The sequence below is a fragment of the Ciconia boyciana genome, chromosome 3 (assembly GCF_034638445.1).
Source record: "Ciconia boyciana chromosome 3, ASM3463844v1, whole genome shotgun sequence".
In the NCBI taxonomy this organism is placed as follows: Eukaryota; Metazoa; Chordata; class Aves; order Ciconiiformes; family Ciconiidae; genus Ciconia; species Ciconia boyciana.
Window position 1 is genome coordinate 101,971,308 of NC_132936.1, and position 22,286 is coordinate 101,993,593.

At 40.5% G+C, this 22,286-nt stretch overlaps 1 long non-coding RNA gene across 1 annotated transcript in view; it reads right to left on the minus strand.

The window, feature by feature from the left end:
* Positions 1-20,819: 20,819 nt before the first annotated feature.
* LOC140650225 (uncharacterized) overlaps positions 20,820-22,286 on the minus strand; it is a 62,005-nt gene continuing 60,538 nt past the window's right edge. The window contains exon 6 of the long non-coding RNA XR_012041894.1: positions 20,820-21,914. This is a non-coding gene — a long non-coding RNA (uncharacterized lncRNA). The remainder of the gene's footprint in view (positions 21,915-22,286) is intronic.

A 22,286-nucleotide genomic window follows, 5' to 3' on the forward strand; every position in this document is an offset into this window, starting at 1 on the left:
CTTTCCATCACACTGTACCATGATTTCACATTTATTAGGAGCTTAGCATCGCCTGTCTTTTTTGTAACACACTTCAAGAGGAAAAGTCCTGTAGAAAATTCAGGTACGATCGTTTTGCTACAATTGCATTAGCAGAAGATTAAGAATCCTACTGCTGGAAATGTAGTTAGTGCTAATATTCCTGGCTTGTCTTGTTTTGATTCCAGATAGTTCCAGTCATGAACAAAGTTTGACATCATTCCATAAAATTTAACTACATAGCAGAATAGCTGCTATGTTGTTTTGTGTTTTCCATTTTTATTCCTAAACTATTAGCTCAAGAACCAGAAAGTCATAAAACCACCCAAAATTCAAAAGAGCTACAATATTTCATTCTGATCCTCACTTGAAGATCAACTGAGCCATGCAAAAAGGTTTGGAATAGTCAACCTATTTTTAGAAGTTGAAAACCAAACTGCTGGGGTAAAATTCAATGCGTACATGTCATGCAGGAGAACGGCGCAAGTTCTGGTCAAAAAGACAGAAGCCCATGCTTGAAAACGTGCTTTAAAACTTCCCTGAACTTGGCCTAATTGAGAGACATTTAATCTAAACTGACAGGCTGTTCCCCACTGATTTCAGTGGGAGTTGGGTCAGAGGCCCCATGTACCGCAGGCTCCAGCTCCCGGTACAGCTACAGGGTCCCACAGAGTTAGGGTTGGCCTCGGGTGTGTCTGCTCCAGAACCATAACTTCATGCATCCACGTTAAATTCCCCTTTTCATCCATTTAATCTTTAAGCTTCAGTTTTTCATTAAATTCTTAAGCTTTAGTTTTCAGATACATACTCATGGACTGCCAGATCTAGACAAAGAAGCTGCAAGCCTGAGGACAGTTACTATGTTCAGCATCCAAACTTTTCCAAAGAGATAACTTCATGTGGTTACACAATAGTAAGTCCAGTGACTTCAGCATTGTTATTTATCTTTCCAAAGATCTTTTATTCCGCTAGTTGTTTGTTATATTTAATATACATTAAGCCAGCAGTTTCTCCTCTTGCAGTTTGCTTGGGACTGTTATTAACAAAGGTTTAACATATACAAAATTATTCCTCAGATGTCCACGCCAAGTTTGCAGACTGTGCATTAAGAAGTTTAAGTAAACCACTGGCAAGAAAAGGCTGGATAAATTAAAAATGTGAAAAATATTAGCTTCCTATATTTGAGTTCCAAAAAAGGTGGAACAGATTTCATTCACATTTCCCAGGACGCTACTGAAGAGAATGGTTTCAAATCAAAATGATTGCTTAATCTTAGCTGTAGAGTTATGACATGAAAAAGCTATAATCATCAAATTAAAGCGGTAAAATTTAGGAAAAGTGTGGGTTGAACCGTCCTAGGATATATGGTCAGTCCTATGATGTGAAGTGGGATATGGAAAAGGAATAACGTAATAAAAACATACATTTTTAGTATCTTTCATCCACAAGAATTTCAAAATGCTTCCCAGACTAAACATGAAAGTCCAGATTCTGATTTCCTCTCCCCTGGTGTAAATCCAAAGTGATTTGACTGAAGTTATTAGAGTCGACTCTTCATTTACAAAATTGAAATTGAGATCAGAGGTTTGGCCCTATTGTAGGCGTACAGTAATGGGTTTCATTTGTGCACTGGTCTCATTCAAACAGCTATAATTTGAAGCAAATTTGTTTTCCAGCATTGGGAGAACTAGAACTGATAAATCTGGCACTCAAATATATACAGCAAGAAAGAAGAAAAAGCAGTAATGCAGCTTTTTAACATTCATCCAGAGATGTAAAACAGGCAAGTATCCCTGTGAGTATAAAATATTATTGCTTTAATTCAGATCAGTAAAAAGCCTCTCCAAGAAAACACTGAAGTAAAAGAATGGGAGGAGGCAGAAAGAAGGAATATATTAAAGCACATGAATTTAAACTACAAAGATGCTCTCTGTCCAGTGCACTCAAGAACTCTTTTTTTGACAAGAAAATAAGCTTTGTGGTGCAGCACCCCTCACTCCCAGCCACACCCAGATCCTTTCTGAAATGTATGAAGATCTAGTTCTTAGCTCTACAGTCACTGCCTCTAATTTTATTGTGCTGTGAGAATTAGAAGAGGTCCTTCATGACTATCAACATTTTCCAAGTTGGCTTGGGAAGGCATTGCAGCCGATCTGCAAACTTTTTTTTTTAAAAGCCTAAGCCCTATCCTAAAGTTTTGCTTTCTGGACCTGATTTGACACCTGCTGAAGTTCACTACAGTTTCTCTGGTAATTCCAGTGAGGCTTAGACTGGGGTCTTCTATGACCATAGAGCTGAAGTAGATTTTTTTTTTAGGCTTCTTCATAAGAAGAAAGCTGCTAGACCATTTTTACACACCCTGCAAAAATGCTCTCTCAACCTTTTTTCCAGGGCAAAGACCAAGGGTCAAAGATCTTGCACAGAGAGGAACATCTCTACTTTTGTCTGCTTCTGCACAAAATTGTACCCTTCCTAACCCAACTGTGTGTCAGCAAATAACTTAAAGCTTCCCAGGAGAGTATTTATCTGATCTCAGGTCAGTAAGAGTGGCTTTAGAACTTAAACTGCTGGTATGTAAAGAGCAACAAACCCTGCAGTTTATTTGAGCAGTAGGGTCAGAAAGCAAGCATGAACTTAGAGGAAGAAGTTATAAAAAGTTCCCTTTGAATGATGAACATTAAACTATCTGCTGTTATTTAAATAAACAGGGTTTGCACACAACAATGATCAAGATTGAAAAAGTCCTCTTGTATTTCTGGGCTTCTGATTTCAGACAACCAAGGGTCACCACCAACTCAAGTCACCATCTAGTAAGTGAGTTTGCCAGTTCTTGACCTTCTGCAATCCTTTTTTTTTTAAAAAAAAAAGACGTGGTACTGCCAATTAATGATGCTACCAGTCCAAAGTTCAGTAGCCTAAGATTTAAATCAGTTACGGGCAAAAAGGGGACAGTGGTAACTGACACAAGTCCTTTAGGAGTTTTTCACATCTGACAAAAATCCTCATCTAATTAATATCCAGGGAGCAATTCTCTGGCTGCATTAGTATACAACTAAGCCCTGAAACAAAGACTCTGAATTTAAGAAAAAATAGTGTGATTTATATACAGCCTGTCATGGGGACTGCTAAAATTGAATAAAATTAGTCCTTCATGATGATTTTGTAATGACTAACGTTAAGTAAGATACAGTTTCTTTATACTGACTTAGGGAGGCCCCTTATAGCCTGTCTGTTAAATACATGCTTGCCAACTAAAAACACAGAGAAATACAGAGGAATGAGATTTTTAAGCAAGCCTTTCTCTGTCTGGCCCTGTGTTCTTTCCCATCCAGACCAAATACAGTCCAAGGGTGTATTCTATTTGAAGAAATAAAATTCTTTGTCTGTTCAGCAATAGCCTTACCTCATCACTCAGCATGGCAATGTTTGCTCAAGCAGGGACCAGTGCCTGAGCATCTCTACTCCTCCAAGGAAAGGAGAGGAGACTGATTTTAGCCTCTACCACTCTCTCACCAGGATTTCACCCACCTTGACTCTGCTGCTAGTCTCTACCAGCCCCCAGGACAGGAGGAGCATGCAGCAGCAGAAGAGAAGGAGCAGGAGGCGGCATGGCCGGGCTGTGGCTCTGCTAACCAGCCACAACCCTCTGGCTGCTGCTGGCTCACAGCTTGGCTCCCAGTCCTTCAACCCTGAATGAGGCTAAAAGCAAGTGCTTTCTTGAGCAAGGTACTCTGCAAAAGCAGCCTTTCATTCCTGAGCAAAAAAAACCCCCCACCTGCTGCCACTTGCTGTGTGCAGAAACCCAGGACTTCCCATACGCTCTCCATAAAAATACAGGATTGCAACAAGGAGGAATGTTTGAATTATACAGTTTGGGGTTTTTTTTTTTCTTCTTTTAATGAAATTATTCTGACAAGGCCTAAATATTTCTCAAATCAAAAAGAGATAACACTAGAGACAGGTAGGTTCTGATTTGTAAGGTAAAGCATCTGGAGTTCCCACTGACTTCAATTAGAGCTTCAATTACCCACTCCTCCCTCAAGCCAGAACCTCCCCTTGATGCAGAGCTGGGAACTGCTCTGAGCAGTTTGGAGAATTTTCAGAAGGTATAAAAAAAGTCACTGCTCTCCTGTTCATTTCTGCAACAAATATAACAAGCTGGATTTTTAGTTACAACCATTTTTAAACAGAGCAAAGACCCGAGTGCAAATGGAAGTGTTACAGTCTGGCAGAATGGGATCTGGATAGAGCCATCGCCTGTCCTGCACCTAAAAAGTGCATGCTTTCAGCACATACAAAGGGAAACACGCACCCTGTGCATTTGTTTCCTTCCCTGGCTCAGGTCATCATCACGAGTAACAAAAGTGAACAACAGATTCTAGCACCTCCCTAATGGTCTCCACCTGTCTTTGCTGCACGCAATACAGAAAGGAAAATATTCCCCAGCATCCCCATGGGTAACAGTGTCAAAAAATATCGATGCACTCTCATCATTAAAATCCTTCTATGTATTTCTAGAGTACCTGGGCTATTTGTACAAAATGAACAAAAATTTAGTTGTTATGCCCACTGCCTTTAACTGGGTGTGGGAACAATCTATGGATAAAAGATGTGTTTGGTGCAAGCCCTTATCACCTTGAAGCAGGATCTTAACTTAAAGATGGAAAATCTATTGCAGGTGAATTCAAGAGTGATTTATAAATCCATTTTAAGGGGAATAATTTCTTCACCCTACTCCTCAGCACTGTCCCCCCAAAAAGCATTCTGAAACTCAGACATGTGCATTAGCCCAGTTGAGACTTGTTCTTCAGAAGATCTCTTCTACCAGATTGCATATTCACATTCATTTCAGCACAACTACTTAATTAAAGTACCAGGCAGCACAGCTGCCACTGCTAAGTCCTAAATAAAAACACAGTAAAATTGCTTTTTGGATTATTAGCAGATAATCCAAACCTTCCAGAGGACATCAGTTACTCCTTCTGATACTGCCAACATCAGCTTTCCTCTGCATTTCCCCCGAGTTTCTGTAAAAAAACCCAGATGGGTCTGACCCACCTTTCAGAGCTACTCACCCCTGGATGCAGGAACCTAGTCCAAGTCTTGAGGAGAAGAGAAGCATGGAAAAGGGTAGAGGGCATGTGGGGATCTATATAGCTTGTAAAAGCCTAATGAAAGTTAATTAATTAATTAATTAAGCACTCAGGACTTGAAGGGCTGCCTCTGAAATGACCCAGAGAACTCCGGTCCTTGAACAATCTGGAGCTTTGTCCCCACCTGCAATCAGTTGGTGTTTATTATTATTTTCTCCTTCTAATGTCTGTGGTTTCTCAGCACTGTAACCCAAATAAGATTTTCAACACAGGTTGTTTGCAGATTACTGTGGAAACGAGGGGCTGTGTAGTCTTTTGACCAGAGCAGAGAATCTGGAGTACCCTTTTTTGCATTTATAGCCCCATACTGGGAGGTCTTCAGGGAAATCAGTGAAGCTGCCTGTGTCTAATTTACCCTTCATAACACTACTATCTGCCTGTGGCAAGTCCTACTTCGTATTTGAAAAGCGTTTGAGACAGCCAAATACAGGAAGTACTAGAACTACAAAAATAACTTAGTCAATAGTGTATCAAACCAAACGCTGAGTACTCTTTGGCATAAGAACCAGGAATATATTTTCCATGATACACTAAAGACCTGAAGCTGAAATCTAGTGCATCAAGTCAGGAAAATGGTCTTAAAGTGGGATGTTAGCTATACCAAGCAGATGTTTTTACAACTGGCTGTACGGAAAAGCTGAGATGTACCCTATCAGTATGGAGATTTGCATTGTCCATTTATCAATACATTCCCTTACTCATGCTACAGTCTCATTCACGTGGGAATTTCCATTGCTTTTACAGTGCATGGGTCATATCGATTTCCTTGACAAAGTAGGTTTTTGGTGTCTGGTGAGTTGATCTTCAGGAACCAAACACAGTTTTTGTGAGGAGAGAGAAAGGAAGATATTTCTATGGGAGGTTATTACAGAACTGGTGAGGTTAACACCACCTATATGCCAGTTTTGCACCTCTCAGCCAGGGTTTGGTGTATTTACTCCAGCAGCCGTGGAGTGCTTACTCCAGCACCGCAGACCGCAACTGCCCAGCGAACGGGAGGAGGCGGCGCAGAAATCCAGCAGCAGGACTGTGGAAGCATCGCTTGCTCATGGCTGTTTCTGGAAGACATCCCGGTGAGGTTTTCTCGTTCAGCGCTGTTCTAGCTCCGAAGGGACCGCAATGCTTCTTATGCGCACGCAAATATTGCACGTTTTCCCACATGCCAAATGGTGTTGGATTTGCCCAGAGCAACGGCTAAGGAGGCCTAAATATTTGGCCAGAGCTTTGCCACGGTCTTTCCTCTCATGCCAGACTTGCTATTAACGTTTTCTTCATTTTGGAAATGACTCAGCGAAAGGAGGGAAGAGTGCCACTCCGTACCTCAGGCTCACAAGTAATTAAAACATTTTGTGTGTCATTGGCAAAGGACCCGTCAATGTTTTCTTCTTCAACATAAATCCCGCCCTGTGAAAGCCTACTGCTCCCCCTCGCCTTCCCTGTCCTCTGTTTTTCTCCCGACAAAACCAGTGACATGACAGTTCTTAAATAAATCAGCCCCCGGTCGTGCTTTATGATGTCATGGTGAGCGCAGGCCTGACCCTTAGTAATCAGCATCTCGGCACACCGGGAAGCTTCCTGCTTTAACCGCTCTCGCAGCCAAGCAAACTTGCCTACACTGCAGAAATGATGTGAATTACCTCACCTCTGTGTATCGTAATAACCCTTACCACACATTATGCCAAATGTTCAGCACTGAGCTGCAAGGAGCCAAAATGCAGGCAAAAACCCAATAATGTCTAAACCAGAGTTCAAGTGAAGCTGGGTCCATGCCAGGCTGCGGAGATCGTTCTTCACGTCGGCCTCAGATCTGACTCGTGTGCATATGAACTAACGAAAGGGGCAGGGAATAAAACAGCATTTGAGTTATTCTCACAGAGCAGGTACTTAATAATATCCACATTTCCAGCATTTGAACGTTATACTTTTATTAAGCAAAAAACCACTCCCACCAAATATCCCTCAGTTGCAGTAAAGGCTGTGAGCATGATTTTATTTCAGCCTGTGAACAAAGCCATATGGATTTCATCTGAGGGATTTGGGGGTTTTGATTCTTATAAAAGTCATGATGTCAAACAAAACTTCAGATCAGTCCCAAAACATATGCAGTGTGACAGCCGACAATGGAAACTACACAATGACATTCTTCGGCCCAGCAACATCTTCAGGCTCAGCAAGGAATCGAGCACAAATGTGGATGGGCTTCAGCTTTCCAAATCCAAACGAAAGGCGGCATCTGACACTTGAGTTATGCCATCCCACAGCTGGGGATGCATTTCGACAAACACGTTTCTCATGGCCACGAGCCATTCTCAAACTTCTTAGAAGATTCACTATTCTGAAGAAACCGCAGTCCCATGCCCCTCGCCACGCAGCCGTTCCTACTTTTGAATATCCCTCCATTCATCTCCTCAACTGTAACCTGCAATATGCACTTTATAATGCCCATGGGTTTTGCGCGGTGCACAGCCCAAAGCACAGCAATGTTAGCGGGGATGTTCCTCGGAGGGCTTGGGCTCGAAATCAGTGAGCATCTCTACCGCTTTCCAGTTACTTCCTTGACTTTAATCCAGAAGGAAAAGAGGCCTACCCCAAAAATACATGGCAGATTCTCCAAAAAACAGGTCTCAAGGGTCTAAGAGAAATGTCTCTTAAGCTGTGGCTACAGCCGGTGGGAGGGTAACTGGTAAAGCAAAATACAACATCAAAAGCACTTTTAAATGTAGCAAAATAACTACCTATTTTTGCATCTTGTGAGAAGTTGCTTAGAAACACAGCAACACATTTAGGGTTATTTTGCATTCAAAACAAAATTCAGGATATGAAACAAGATCTAGGTTTATTGGCTATGTGCTTTCCTATTCAGCCCAGCCAAAAAGACAAAAAAAGGCCTGTTTCCTTTTAATGCCAAAAAAATTACTAAAACATTTATAACAGCTGGTCATACTACTGAACAAACCACTCAGTTAATCAGCTAACTACCGTATGTTTGAAAGAGACAACGCAAGTTTCCATTCCTAATAAAGTGCAAAATATTGATTAGTTCCGGGACAACACATGAATAAATTACTTGTGTTCATAATTAGGCTTTGCAGTGTCCAGAACTTCTACGTACTTTTCACACATCATTTATCAATATTCTTTCTTTCATTTCTCTTTGCTTTTACCCTAGGATTTTTAGAATGGTGGCCAAAATAAACAGAATATTTCCTTATAGTTCCCTCTCTCACTTCCTGCTTATGAAAGAATTTTCACTCATGGCCTCTTGCACTTCTTGGAATCAAATTTCTTCCAGAAATCTGCAGCACTGTTTTCCCCAGCAGCTAGAATGCAGCATTTTAATTATGAGTATTATTACAATCTCCCTTTCACTCCCCCAGCCCACATTCCTCCTTCTCTGTCCTAATGGCTGGTCCCTCCCAAACCAGCTGTTAGAGGCAAACCTACAAATTTACCGCTTGCTTCCTTAGTATAATGCCCTCTCAACACTGCTTTATGAGTGCTGGTCTCTCAAAAAATAGAAGAAAAAAAACGAAAAGCCTCTGAAATTTGTGACATACCTCTTCCGTGTGGTCTATTTTTAGGCACACTTTATAGGTTGTGAAAGGCTTAATCTATGCCCATACACCGGAGCACCACAGCTTGCGGCAGTGGCTTCCCCCAACCCAGCTAACAAATACGAGGGCTCAGGGATCTCTGCGCTCACTGCGGGCTTAGCCGGGCTGCAGCATCCCACGCTGCAGCCACCAGCGAAGGCCATGTGGGCGACACAATGCGCATGGGTCCTCTAGACACAGATTATGTCCCTGATGCCTACAGTAAACAGGCAATTCTATAACTGATTTCCAGATCTGCTTATAGGAGTTGAAAGAGATTTCATGGTCAAGTGCGAGTTTCCCAAACGATGAAAAAGTTCAAAGGACTGGGGAGGGGGAATTCCTTACGAGGACAACGGAGCTCTGCTTCCAGAGGCATTGCAAACTAAGCTGCTGAAACCATCTGAGAACTGTCTGCAGATTGAACTTCTTGCCAAGGAAGGACTCAGATAACACTGTCTATATGAGAAAACATTCCAGGCAATATCCCATCACATTTTAAGTTAAAACCATAGATTCTATTTTTTGATACTGCTGACAACAGATGTATTTTAGCTAACAGAACCGTCCAGGATGGAACTGAAGGAGACCACAGGCATAATGTTTACTTTAATTTCTAGTAATGCATAGGAACAAATCTCTCTCTTGTGATTATTTGATTGCCTGGACTTTCTTTCCATAGTATGAGCATGCGTGTGAGCTGATATGTATATGCACATATACATATAAAAATAAATATATATATGCCTTTGGAGCAGACCATTCCAAAACAAATCTGAGGATGACGGTAACACAGTACTCACTCTCAGCTGCACTCCATGAAAGGCTCGTAAGAGTTGAATACAGGATTTTTTTCATCTGACACTTTGCAAGTAAAACACGTAAATTCAATTCCTTAGGAAGACTCTACAGAGCTGGAACTAACAAGGTGAATGCATTCAGTCATGCAAAGGTTTTTCTTAACCTGCTGCTTCTTTTTTAGCGTTATTTTCCTATTCATCATATTCTTCACAAGAATCTCACAGTCCCCATAACTTAAAAGCTTGAGGTTAGATAGAGGAAGGGTGATAAAAATATTGGGTGCCTTGCACAGGAAAGTTACATGAAACTTGCACCAAATATGAAAAAATAAAGTGATTTCTGATAGTGCAGAGATTAATATAGGTATATGCTTCTCAGAATAATGTCTTGACCAAACCTCTTCAGCATCCTTTACTTCAGCAGTTAGAATGTGCCATTTCATGTGCATTTTAACAGAAACATTTTCACAAACTAATAATCCTAGCACCTAGTATTATTTTTAGAGTATTACAGTACTGCATTAGTGTAACAGACAGGACAGAGCCAGAAGAAAGCAAAGTACGTATATTTAATACTGTTTGAATTCAGGTGTTTGAATTTTCCAGTGTCTAAACACTGTAAAAAAAAAAAAAAAAGAGTTAAAATGTCCTTTAGCTTTGAAGGAATTCTAGTTGCATTTCATCTTCTGCGTGCTCACAAAGAAAATTATTTTCTGTAGAGATCTGTAGAACATGTATCTTGGCCCAGTAGCAGAAGTTGGCTTAATAAATAAATTGAATTGAATGCATAGGAAGCAGAGAAGCAGAGATACTTTATAAACACATAAATCATCCAGCCAAACAAGAAAAATGGAGTTATGATCCATCACAAACCTTAGATAAGCAAATTCAGAGTAGCAAGTACAAACTGTGTATGTGCTGTTCCCAGATCAAATATGTTTGCAAACCTCACAAACTCGAGAATTACAAATGTCAAAAGTAGGATTATAAAGAAACTGTTCAAGAGCCAAGAAAAAGCGCTCATTGAATAAACAGTTCGCAGTGATTATTATGACCAGCTTTAGCCCAAGACATCCTTTAGGATGGTGATTGTCCTTTCAAGAGAGAGCAAGGTTGCTAGAAGATTTTGTCAGATTGCCTGATATTGTTGAACACTTTTAAGCATAAACACTTTTTAAGCTTTTAAACACATGAACACATTTTAAGCATAAAATCCCTTCTTGGACTTTGGGAAAAAAAAAAGAAAAAATGTCAAGTTAAATACAGCTTGGGAATAATTGCTCCAAAGCTTCACTTACTTATGTTGCTCACTTAAAGAAGGGCTTGTATACCTGATAGCTTATCCTTTTTCCCATCTACACACGAGCCATTTCAAGGGTTACCAGTCCTGTGTGCTCAGCCCATCACAGAGCTACAACAGGCTACTACTGCTTTAAGGGCAGTGATGGCGAGAAAGAAGCTCAGCATTTTAAAAGTCTAGAAAGGTTTTCTGTGAGCAACTGTCCTTCAAGGTTTCAGTTTGAGTCACTTTGTTTCATGATGAAACAACTTCAGCCCAGAGAGCCAAAACACTATCCAGCCTGGACAAGTAAATCCAGGTCACCTAAGAAAATCTTGAAGCAATCTTGAACAAAGACCATATATCTCTAAGTAAAATTGAAGAACAAATAGGAATTATGAAGATGAGATTAATATCTCTGACGGTGAAAAGTAATGAAATTGGCCATACCTGACTGCTACATGATCAAACCCAGCCCTTGTGTTCTACCTGTACAACTGACCGATGGCTGAGTCTTAAAAAGAAGGCAACCCACTCCTCCTCGCACCGGCTGCACTAGGAGAGGCACCCACTGATAGCAAGGGTGACGTGCGTCACTTCCCTTTTGATTTGCTGATGCAGAGAAATCCATTTTCGGATTCTGAAACTAATTTTCATATGAAATAAAGGAAAACCTGTATTGGAGATTTCATAGCTGTGTGATGCAAATCACAAACCCCTAGCTTGATTGGATTAGATTTTATTTTCTCCTGGAGTAATTTCTCCAACACTGTTTTAGCAAGGCTGATAAAATCAGTAGCTACTTCTTCACCATATGTAGATACATTGCTGAATTAAGGAAGACAATTTGTTTTTTAAAGGTGGTGGCACTAGATATTCTCATTATCTTCCATAATTTTACACGACCATAAATTCCCATCCCTCGTCTTTTCATTTTGTTGCTTTTCACCAGTATTACAGTCATCTATTGTACACTGCTTTCTCTTCCTAGTGGTTGATCTTGCAAATGCTTTCTCATACAAGGAATTCCATCACTGACTTCAATGGGAGTCCTCTTATAAATAAGGTTTTTTAGTATTGGGCCCTAAGCTGTACATTTTTTGAAGCAGGAAATCCTCTTTATCTGCTTTGTAGAAGATGATATATAATAGCCCCAAGGGAGACAACTCACAAGAAGTAGATGGCTTAACAAAACTTGCATCTGGCATACACATACAATTAGGTTTCTTTAGACTCCATGGTTTTTTCCAGTTTTTCCAGGGAAGGGAGGAGGAATGAAGCTTCAGGGGTGGGAAAGTTATAAATGACATTCCATGAAAAATACTTCTTAAAGTAGATTTTTTTTCCCTCTGGATTTCTTTCCCTCATCAGTAAGTGGCTGGTTTTTAGACATATTTCTTTAACACTATGACCATACTGAAGCATTCCTTTTTTTTTTTTTTAATGGTATAACATAAATAGCCTCAACGTAGAAAGCCTGAGGACAGGCTCTACAAATGATTTCTTGACCTCCTCCTGCATCCCCAGACAGCATGAAAGATGTCTTCCGAGTGCGCCTGCCATGCCACCAGCACTGCCACCCCACACGAGCCAAAAGCCCAAGGTCTCTTTGCAACTGCCAACACCGAAAATGTACAAACACGTGGTTAACGATCTTAGCAGAGACTCGATTCTGGGGCCTCGTGTGTCAACTGTTTTCACATTTACCATCTTCTTTGCAATGACAAGGTTATAAACTTAAGGGGGGAGGTTGTTATTTTTTTAATGAAAGCTTCTTTTTTTTTTTTTTTTGAGTAGCCAAACTCGGGCTCTTGGGAGAGACAGTAAGGCTCAGGTCATTGCACATCTCTAAATTACACAGAGGTGGGCTAACATAGTGCAGTTGGGGTCCTTACTGTGCTGCAGTGCTTCACCGTGCTGGGGTACCCGTCACAGCTCTGCCATGTGCCCCAGAAAAAGAGGGAAGGAATGAGAGGCAGCCACGCGAGCCCTCTCCCGGTGCTCTTGTGGTGTGTGCAGCATAGCCAAACCCGGAACTGCTCCGCCGATGGGGTAATTTGTCCTGTTTTATTCAATTAAGCTTATTTGCATATCTGAGGTTAATCTTTTTTCCTGTTATTCTAGCAGCAAATGCACACCAAGAGACACGCTGATACACTGAGTGGAAAATCATATGTTTGTGTATGCCCATCACTGAAGTCAATCACAATAAAAGATATGACAAATTATGTGATTCGTTCTCCAAATTGAATCCTGTGATGTTTATGCAGAGCATGAGGATACTTATGCCTTTAATGCAACAAGCCTGCTTTCTATTTACATAGATGAGTGAAACATTGCCCTGGTATTACACAGAGTAAAGTGTGCAAATTCTAAACCCTTCCATAGTCCCTGGATATAAAAGTGCATTCATATGTTTGTGTTTAACATGAACAAATTTATGATCTGATGTGGATTCCTCTGAGTACAGATGTATTCCAACTATTTGCTGAGTCCTAATTTTGAAGGAACAAATGTGAGTGCTTTGGGGGGGAAAAAGAGTTATTTTCTACTTATTTTAAGGGTTTTCAGTGCAGTGCAGGCTCTTTTTTTTATGAGGGGGTGGGTTGGGCCTTGTCTGTGACAGTTTAAAGGATACAGGTAGTGATATTACACTGTGATACCGTTTAAAGGATACAGGTAGTGATATTAGAACTAGCATATTAGTAGAAAGTCAAGACTGGGAAAGTAAATCAAATGCCTCCAGATCTATTTGTTCATTTTTGTAACTGCAGATAGTCCAGGTTTTATGAGCACTGCAAATAGAAACATACACTGAAAGGTCATCTTTTGCTGTTGACACTGCCAACAGTTGCGTAAAGTAATCTGCATAAATCCACAGCATTACCCTCAAAATCACTTCAGACAAAAATGGCATGTTTTGTGATTAGGGCTTCTGTAGGAAGGCAGCGAGGGAGAAACAAAAAGTGATGGCAGCTCTTGCATGTAGCCATGCATCTGTCTGGTGAAGAGTTTCCCATACCTTGAGGAATCCCTCTGGATATTAATTCAGCTCTTGTTCTCAGTTGCATATAGATGCCCACTGCCCAAAGAAGTTGTGAACCCAGCAGGGATTATGCCTCGCTGTGCTCGCGGTCCCTTTACCCAGGTTGTTTCCCTTGATGTTGCGTACAGGGAGACAAGGGGCACCCCGGCTTTCCCAGTGCCTAGTTAAGTCAATCCTAAAGCCTTTCTGTGCTGATAGTGTGACTTAGAGGGCTCACTGCAGATCCCAGCGCATACATTTCAGAATGCCGGCTGTGGTTCAGGTTAGAGATAACTACATTAGAATAGGATATATTTTAGGCTCAGGATCAAAGTTTACATTTGAGGCCAAATCAAGGGAAAAGTCTGATGTTTCAGTAATCATGAGAAAGGTCCTAATCATACTGATATGCTCTCAGTTTCCACAGTGCTGGTAATCTCACAGATCAATCTGATTTTCCTGAAACTTTTGCCATCTTGAAAAGTGGGAAATGGAGAAGGGCAGCTATTTGTGTAGTTTTAAATCTGCTCTGGAACAAGACCCATTGGAGCACAATTGAAAAAAAAATCTAAATCCAAACACTTCTTTAAATATAATGGGGATTGCATTCCTGGTTTTTATTTTGTCCTATTTCTCACGCATACAAATACATATTTTTCAATAATCAGTCATCTGCATCAAACTTACATGTCCCAGTGTTGTTTCCTTTGATGTAGTTGGCCAAATTCCGACTGATTTCAGTTGGAGGAGGGTCAGAACTAATGTGCATTACCAAAAACATGCAAGCCCGTATTCTGGCTGGCAGTTATTTAAAGAGCTATAGAGCTTTTAACAATTCAAAGCATATAACCTGTCTTTGATATGACTTTCTTTACCTGCATGTCAGAAAGAAAATGTACTACTTATCGCAGGTCTTCCTGAAATATCCTTTTGATGTCAATATTCTGTCTGCTGTTTAACAGTTGTGTCCTTTCCTTGGGAGACCTTCTTCTGTGTGCAAGCCAGCACCTTCTTCCTAAAGTCTCCTCTTGGAAGCAAACACCTCAAGTCAACTAACTGAAGCAGACCTAATTGAATTTTTTGCTGTCCCTGATTATTGTCCTTACTGAAATCAGAAGATAAGCTAGTTTCAGAGAGCCAGATTATGAGCAGTAATTGTGGATTTTGTGATCTAGGAAAGGAAGGTCAAATGCTGCTTTCAACAAAGTCAAGGTGGTTTTTTTTGCAGGTGGAGCAATAGAGGGCTAAGATCATTTGATGAAGCCATGAGTGCCCTTGCCACCAGGCCTTTGAAGCTCAGAAAAGGAGGAGTCCAGCACTGCTACTGAGGGACAGCACTATAGCAGCAGGTGTGTGAACCAGATTCAGTTCAACCAAACACATCGTGCAGCAAACAGTCCTAAAGACGTGCATTTCTTTGTTTGCCAGAGGTAGAAGCCCAGAACAGCTGCAAACCACTGACCCTCTTGGTCAATTAAAAATGAAACTGCCGGACATTGCTTTAATGGTGACCAAGAGGAAGGGCCACTAGGACGTTGCTGTGGCAGTGAAAGGTGGCTGAGAGTCTGGTAACTGCCCTGTAGAGAATGTAAAATTAACTAACAGTTAAAATCAAGGTGAATGCAGGCTAGGAAAGTCCAGAAAAGCAGCTACCTGGAGGCAATGGTGAGTTTTGCTAGGGGTTTTTAGGCTGTGTGCCTAATTCCCATGGAAAGTAATGAGAGAGTAGCCAGAGTATAGGTGTGCATTTATTTTTTACAAAGAAAAGAGTTTGATCCCTGTTTAAAGGCCAAACTCACATCATCTGGAAGACAAGGCTCTTATTTTTAGAGGTAACATACTTTATGTTTCTGGCAGCAGATCCAAGGTAAGAATTTTTCAATCTCCTTTGTGTTTCAGCTTTTTAACTTCAATTCACTTTGCTACTCTCAGAACACAGCATTTATACGTACCACAAAATCTCAAATTACCTACAGCTTTGATACATATGTTACCAGATAAATCACCGCAAATACATATATATATTTGTGTACTACTCTTCCCTAAGGAAATAAGCCCGTGCAATCATACACTTTATCACCTTCTAACTTTTGAAATCTTTCCCAAATGTCAGCCACATTTGACGAAGGATTACATGTCACAGAGATAACTAAGTTCCTAGAAATACAGTGATAATCAGTAGCTGGGTCAGTTCAATAGCCCAAACAGGAGGGCAGGCCAAGTGTTGCAATTAAACCCTCTGTGTAGCAGTAGGCATCTGGCCAAAGAGCATGCGTGAACTAACTGGACAGTCGGGGTACAAGTAGCTCCTAATAGTTGTGACATGTATCTTCCTCACTAAGTGTCAGGAGCTTTTACAGTGCAAGAAATTCAATGGACAGAAGGATATAAATCTGAAGGCAACCATGCCTCACTTGATCTGCTGCTTACAGAGCAACTTGCTCAGGAAGTGTTAACTGCTTCTCGCTGGAGCTTGGTAGTGCATGGGAGAATTGACTTTAATTATGCATATTCCTTTGTCACAGTTCTGTCTGTGCCATATCACATGCCATAGAAAGCAATTTGATACATGCAAGAAAGAAGTATAGTGTTCTACCAAATTTGCATTCCGTTTCATAAATGACAGACCTTTTCTTTGAACAGTAAGCCATTTAATGCCTGGTTTGAAGGAAGAACAAAACTCTAAGGTATCATGTTCTCCATAAAATACCCTGTCCGTAGGTGCATTTTTTTAAAAACTGAATTCAGAAAATAATTAAAACAGATAATCACCTTCCCTGATCCTTCAGGTTTATGTCAAAGGTCAACAGTGTGAACCTGTAATGGGTTTGACCCTAATTAATTAGCCAAGGTAGAGCACTTATGTACCAGCATAAATTATATACATACTTAAAGAAGACCAATAGCAAATCCTCATGAAGTCACCTTATCTTTGATTTCCCATGGAAAGACACCTAAACGCCCCTTTCCGGTTAACACAACAAAATGATAGTTCTAGACCTTGTCCTGAAATTTACAGCAGCAATATTTATTAACCAGGTAACTTTTCCGAACTGTTACTGAAAGATGAAATAGAAAAAATCTTTTCATTCGTGACTTTTTTTAAGATGTAAGAAGGTGGATTTAAGAACCTGTCTACATTTTATTGCACTGCAAACTATACAGCCATGACAAGCAGCACAGAGGGATTATTACTGGGTCCTCAAGTTTCCCTAAAGAACTGGAAAAAGTAATTGCAACAAAATTGGTGTATTTGTCCACAGAATAATATTATATGAGCTTTTCAGTGAGAATGTGGAAAAGAAAAGGAGCATTTCTAAGGTCAGGCATAACATTAAGGAAGCAAGACATTCTGTTGGGAAACGTGTGGAAAGCTTCATCTTAACTTCACCTGGAGCCAGTTTTGGCTAAAGGAAAATTTATAAGGCACCATTAAAATTCCCCTTTTCAAGCTTCCAGCATGTTGTCTTCCTCGAAAAATAAGTTTTCCAAAGTATGATATATACATGTAGTAATGAATAAACCTAATTATACTAATAACTGTTTAACTGATCTTCCACAACACACATTTGTATAGATTATAGAGTTTTCCCCAAGAATTTGCAGACATGAATCTTTCCTCAAGTTATCCTTGAGAAGTTCTTTGTAACAGAAATCATTAGCCTGTATTCAGCCCACAGCCCTTGACCTTCAAGGTGCTGTCCATCTTTCCAGCCTACATTATGGTCACATAGTGGGTTGCGCAAGCAGAAGACATTTCCTGGTTATTTCAGCTGGATTCTGGTGTTTCAACTGTTAGGCAATCAGTTAAAAGCAATGCTTTGTACATTTGTAGAGAGAAATGCAAATCATTTTGCACAGTGAAATTCAGAACAGAGTGAGAAAGTGCAAATATCATTAGCCCTATGTTTTCCTGTATCGGGACTTCAGTTTTTAACACAAAGAAAGTAAACTCATTTTCAAACTCTCTGCAGAATAATGCAAAACTCATTGTAGTTAGCATTTCTCCTTTCAGTGACTCTGCTGGGCTTGGACCTGCCTTTTTTCTTTGTTGTGATTATAAAACAGAATGTCTGTCTTTCTTACTTTCAGTTTCTTGAAGAGTTAAAGGAAGCTGATTTATGGTGCATAAATAGCCTAATATTATTGTAACATGTATTTGGTTGCTCATGAGCGTTCTGTAGCTGTGTAGATTATACAGTGTAATAAGTGAAAGAAGAACAGTGTATCCTATTTTGAAAGGGAGTGTTTGTAGTTTTTGTTGGACAAAACCAACTTTCACATATCTCGTAGAGGGGAATATGCTAAATCTACCTGATCCAGTGCATTATGCAAATACAGTAAACCTTTGAAGATTTCAGGCAATTCACCCAGTTTTTCCTAACCTTCCTTTATGAGGATACAGCATCCTTGGACTCTGAAACCACTTCTACAAGGCACAGTGTATTAAACTTTTTAAAGATTATTTGTGGAAAAATGGTTTCTTTGTCATTCAAGATGTGTTTTTAGGCCTATAATTTCCTTCAAGTGAGCACAATTCCGCTAACAGCAGTATATTATTTTGACAGTAAGTCAGTTGGCATAAGACTTCATTGTGTATGCCTTTTGTTTATATAATCCTTCCTAACAGTAACAAGGTGTTTACTGTTCAGCAAACACATTTTATTTTAACTGCCAACAGTAAAACTGTCTGATAAAGTTTGATTTAGCTAAAGAAAGCAAGTTCTCATTTAGCCCAAATAAATCCATGGTGCTATAGACAGCTGTTTGGAGTACATAATCCCCCAAGCTCTTATAGCGAGGCAACTCTTGCTATTGAATGAGCGAGAGAGAGCAGGCTCAGCTGTTCAGGATGTGCTCCATTACAACTGTAATCTATAGCATCGTACTGCCATATTGTGAAAGCATTACTCACATTCAGTGGCAGTGAAGCAAATACTCCTCTGACAGATGCTCTGCAGACTGACAGCTGACACCCTAAGCTGAGCTCTATAGATTTTTCACTAAACACGTCCTGCAGCCGGGATCGATGTGGCCTGGCTGTCTGGTTCTCCCCGCTCTCCTGCAAAGAGATCAACATCTAATACCGTTTCTGCGAGATTCTCAGGGAGTTAACTGTCTCCAAGTGGAAAAAGTTCAGATTTCAGAGAAACAATGAACACAGACACTTCTCAAAATAAGAGCATTTTGCTGCTTGAGAGAAAGAAGAATTAGTAAGCCTAAAGGCATTTTTCTTCCATTTTATGGCTGACTTTATCCTGGAGAAATTTGCCAAAGAAATGTGATTTTTAAGGCTGATATTATAAAAACCTTTGAGAGCAGCAGGGGAGAAATAACTGATCTGTCACATGGAGTCCAAAAAAGTTGTTTGTAGCAAATGCAAAGCAAAAAAGACTCCAATGTTTGCTTCCTGCCAAAATCAGAATATGCAGCGAGAGTACGTATACAGGCCGAGGTCAGGATGTGCATAGTAAGCCAATGCTGCACTTCCATTTTAAAGAAAAAGCTGTAGAACAAGTCATTTTACTGTAACGACTATAGCAATCTTCTAACCTTAACCTCAAAGCACCAGTAAAGTAGTTTACCTCCTTCTTTCCCCCTTTTTTCTTTTATAGGACTACTTCATTAACACTGCTCCTGCTCGTACTGAAGTCACTAGCAGAACTCCTGTAATTTCACTGAGAACAGAAGCTGGCCCATAAAGCGGTTGTGGTTTGGAAAATGCTTTCAGGAATGATAATTAGTTCAAAGCTGAAAAGCAGTCACCTACCTACAGTGAACATAAGGAACAAGCACAGAAAAGAACACAAGCTGGTTTTGAAGTGTATCAAGGGATGTTTAAGTATAATTTCTGTACTGGAATTTAGGGACAATTGGGTTGGGTTTTGTTCTCTGTTATTATTTGTGCCATCTTCAAACAGTCTAGATGCCAAGATTATAATCTTACATTAGATCTGGAAGTTCCTGGAAGGGCAACTAGCTCTGCTTCTGATTTTCATCCCTCCACAGTGCATGTTACATGAAAAGATAAACAGATGTGTATGCCTTCTTACAGAAGGATTACCAGAGTAGGGTTAATTGCAAAGAACTGAAATTCCTCCTTCTGACTGAGCAGCTTCATGTTTTGAAAGCACATCTTGTGGCCACTTTTTGACTTTCAGTGTGTTGATTCACTCCTTGTTTGGTTGGACTTTGACTTTAAACTCACATTGCATTAGAGTTTTGTAAATGTATATGTAAAAGGTAAATGATTATGTGATTATGTGATAACTGAATGAAGGCTACTCATTAAAGACACTGAGAATGGAATAACTGGCAACGGTGTTGCAAGAGAGGGAGGCAAATAGGCAAGTGTGTTTATAATTTGAGTGGGAAACTAAGTAAAGTCACTGAAAATATTTAGGATCATCTGTTAAATTTATTTTCTCTCTGGTTTCCACAAACCACTGTTCTGTTCTAACTCTTGAGCGCACCATGATGTGCAGGAGAGCAGACTCTCTGTGTCTTTGCCTAGTCACACCAGAAATTCCAGTTATCCCTATAATACCAGTCCTGATAACAATGAAAATGCCATTAAAAAACACTCACCCTCAGCAATATTTGCTAAAAAATGTAAAATGGTTTTCTTCACTTACAGCAGCTTTGCTGATGTAATTGAATTTGTATTGAACATCTAGCACATATAGCACAGTGTAACCTACCTGTTTGGACACTTGTGCCAGAACTGGGCCAGCAAAGTCCTCGGTGCATGTCAGCTTAACTGATGCCACGCTTGAATACATGGTGCATCTAATTTATAAACAAGGAAGATCTTGTACAGGAACACACTGCTGTTACATAAGTGTATGCCATTATTTAATCAATAAAACCATACATTAAACACTGCACACTCAGAAGAGGAAGGATTTAAAGATAATTACCAAATCATTGCACTCATCAAAAAATCAATAAACATTAACACAACATAGTCAATGGATTAGAGACATCTTTGTCAGAAAGGCATGCCTTTGTTTCACATAAACTAATATAGCTCTAGTTAGGGAAAACCATTAAATTGCACTGCTTTGTACAAGAAGCTATCCAAATCTCATCAGTGTAGATAGCTGAAAGCAAAAGATGGTGCAACGCCAAAGAAAAACCTGCCAAAGAGCAAATTTGGCCTTCAAGGGCATATAAGATGCAGATGGCCCATAATCAGATTGCCCAAGCCATGTATCTCATCACAAAATCATTCCACCAGTTCAGACCAGGTTCCTTATTTTATCCAGTCCTTTTAGAATCAGAATAAGCAGTTTTTATAGGGTCCTGTTTCCCCTTTAAAGCCCGTAGTCACTGTTACTGGAGAGCAATTACATATTTGATAGTTAGCATCACCTCCAGTGGTGATTCTCCTGCCGACACTGATGCTAGCACACAAACAAAAAATTCTGGCCGCAAGTGGTTTAATGGCTGCACTTAGGCTGATAACACAGCCTGCTCCAAGTAGAGAAGATGGAACTGTTTAAAGTAAACCTAGTGAGTCTCTAAAATAATTTATGCCTTGAGAAACACTGTGCCCATGAGTCTGTCTAGATACAGGCCCATGTAGGCTGCCTTCTAGGCACAAACACATATGAGGAAAAGTCCAGGGTAAAGTTTTTTCCAGTTCCACAGTAACCTGTAATATGTAACACAGTAACAGTAATATGTTCCAATTTTTAAAGCAGCTTCTAGAGAAGAATTTCAAGGTCTTTCCCAGTGACGATGTCATTTTACAAAGGGTGAAACGAGGATGTTAAGTAACTAACTGCTTAGAGTCAGCTTTGTCCATCCCTTGACCTTAACACAACTGCAGCAAGGGTTCAGGTTGATTTTGGGAAGAAGGCTCTGTGCTCATATCTGCCAGGGCTCCACCAGCATGCAGGCATCTCAGGGGCTTAGTGCCAAGGCCACCACTGGCTCCTGGACTGCAGCCCCCAGGGCTCCCTGCTGAAGGAGAGCAGCAGACCGTGTACGGCACGCTGACCATCAGGGGTTGCTGTATGGTCCTGGAGTGCTCCACTTTGCCTGGAAAAGCAAGCACAGAGCAGCACAGAGGAGCAAGGAACTCATACTCTGTGCTGAGACTCAACATCTTCCTTCCAGGAAGCACTGGAGAGACAGAGACACAAATTGTCAACAGATTGCCAGTCCATATTCTCCCCTGACCCCTCCAACAGAGCAGAGAGTTTGATGGAGGATGTCCCAGCATACTGCCTCTTTTTTCCCCAGTGTAGCAGGAAGCCAGCAAGAGAACTGGGAAAGGGAGAAACGGCCAGCAGCAGCAGCAGTGACACGGGGACCCAGTATCAACACACTGGTTATGAAACAAAGCACTTTAGGATGCACATATGCACCAATCAACCCAAACACAAATGAACTTCTCAACAATGTTGTTCC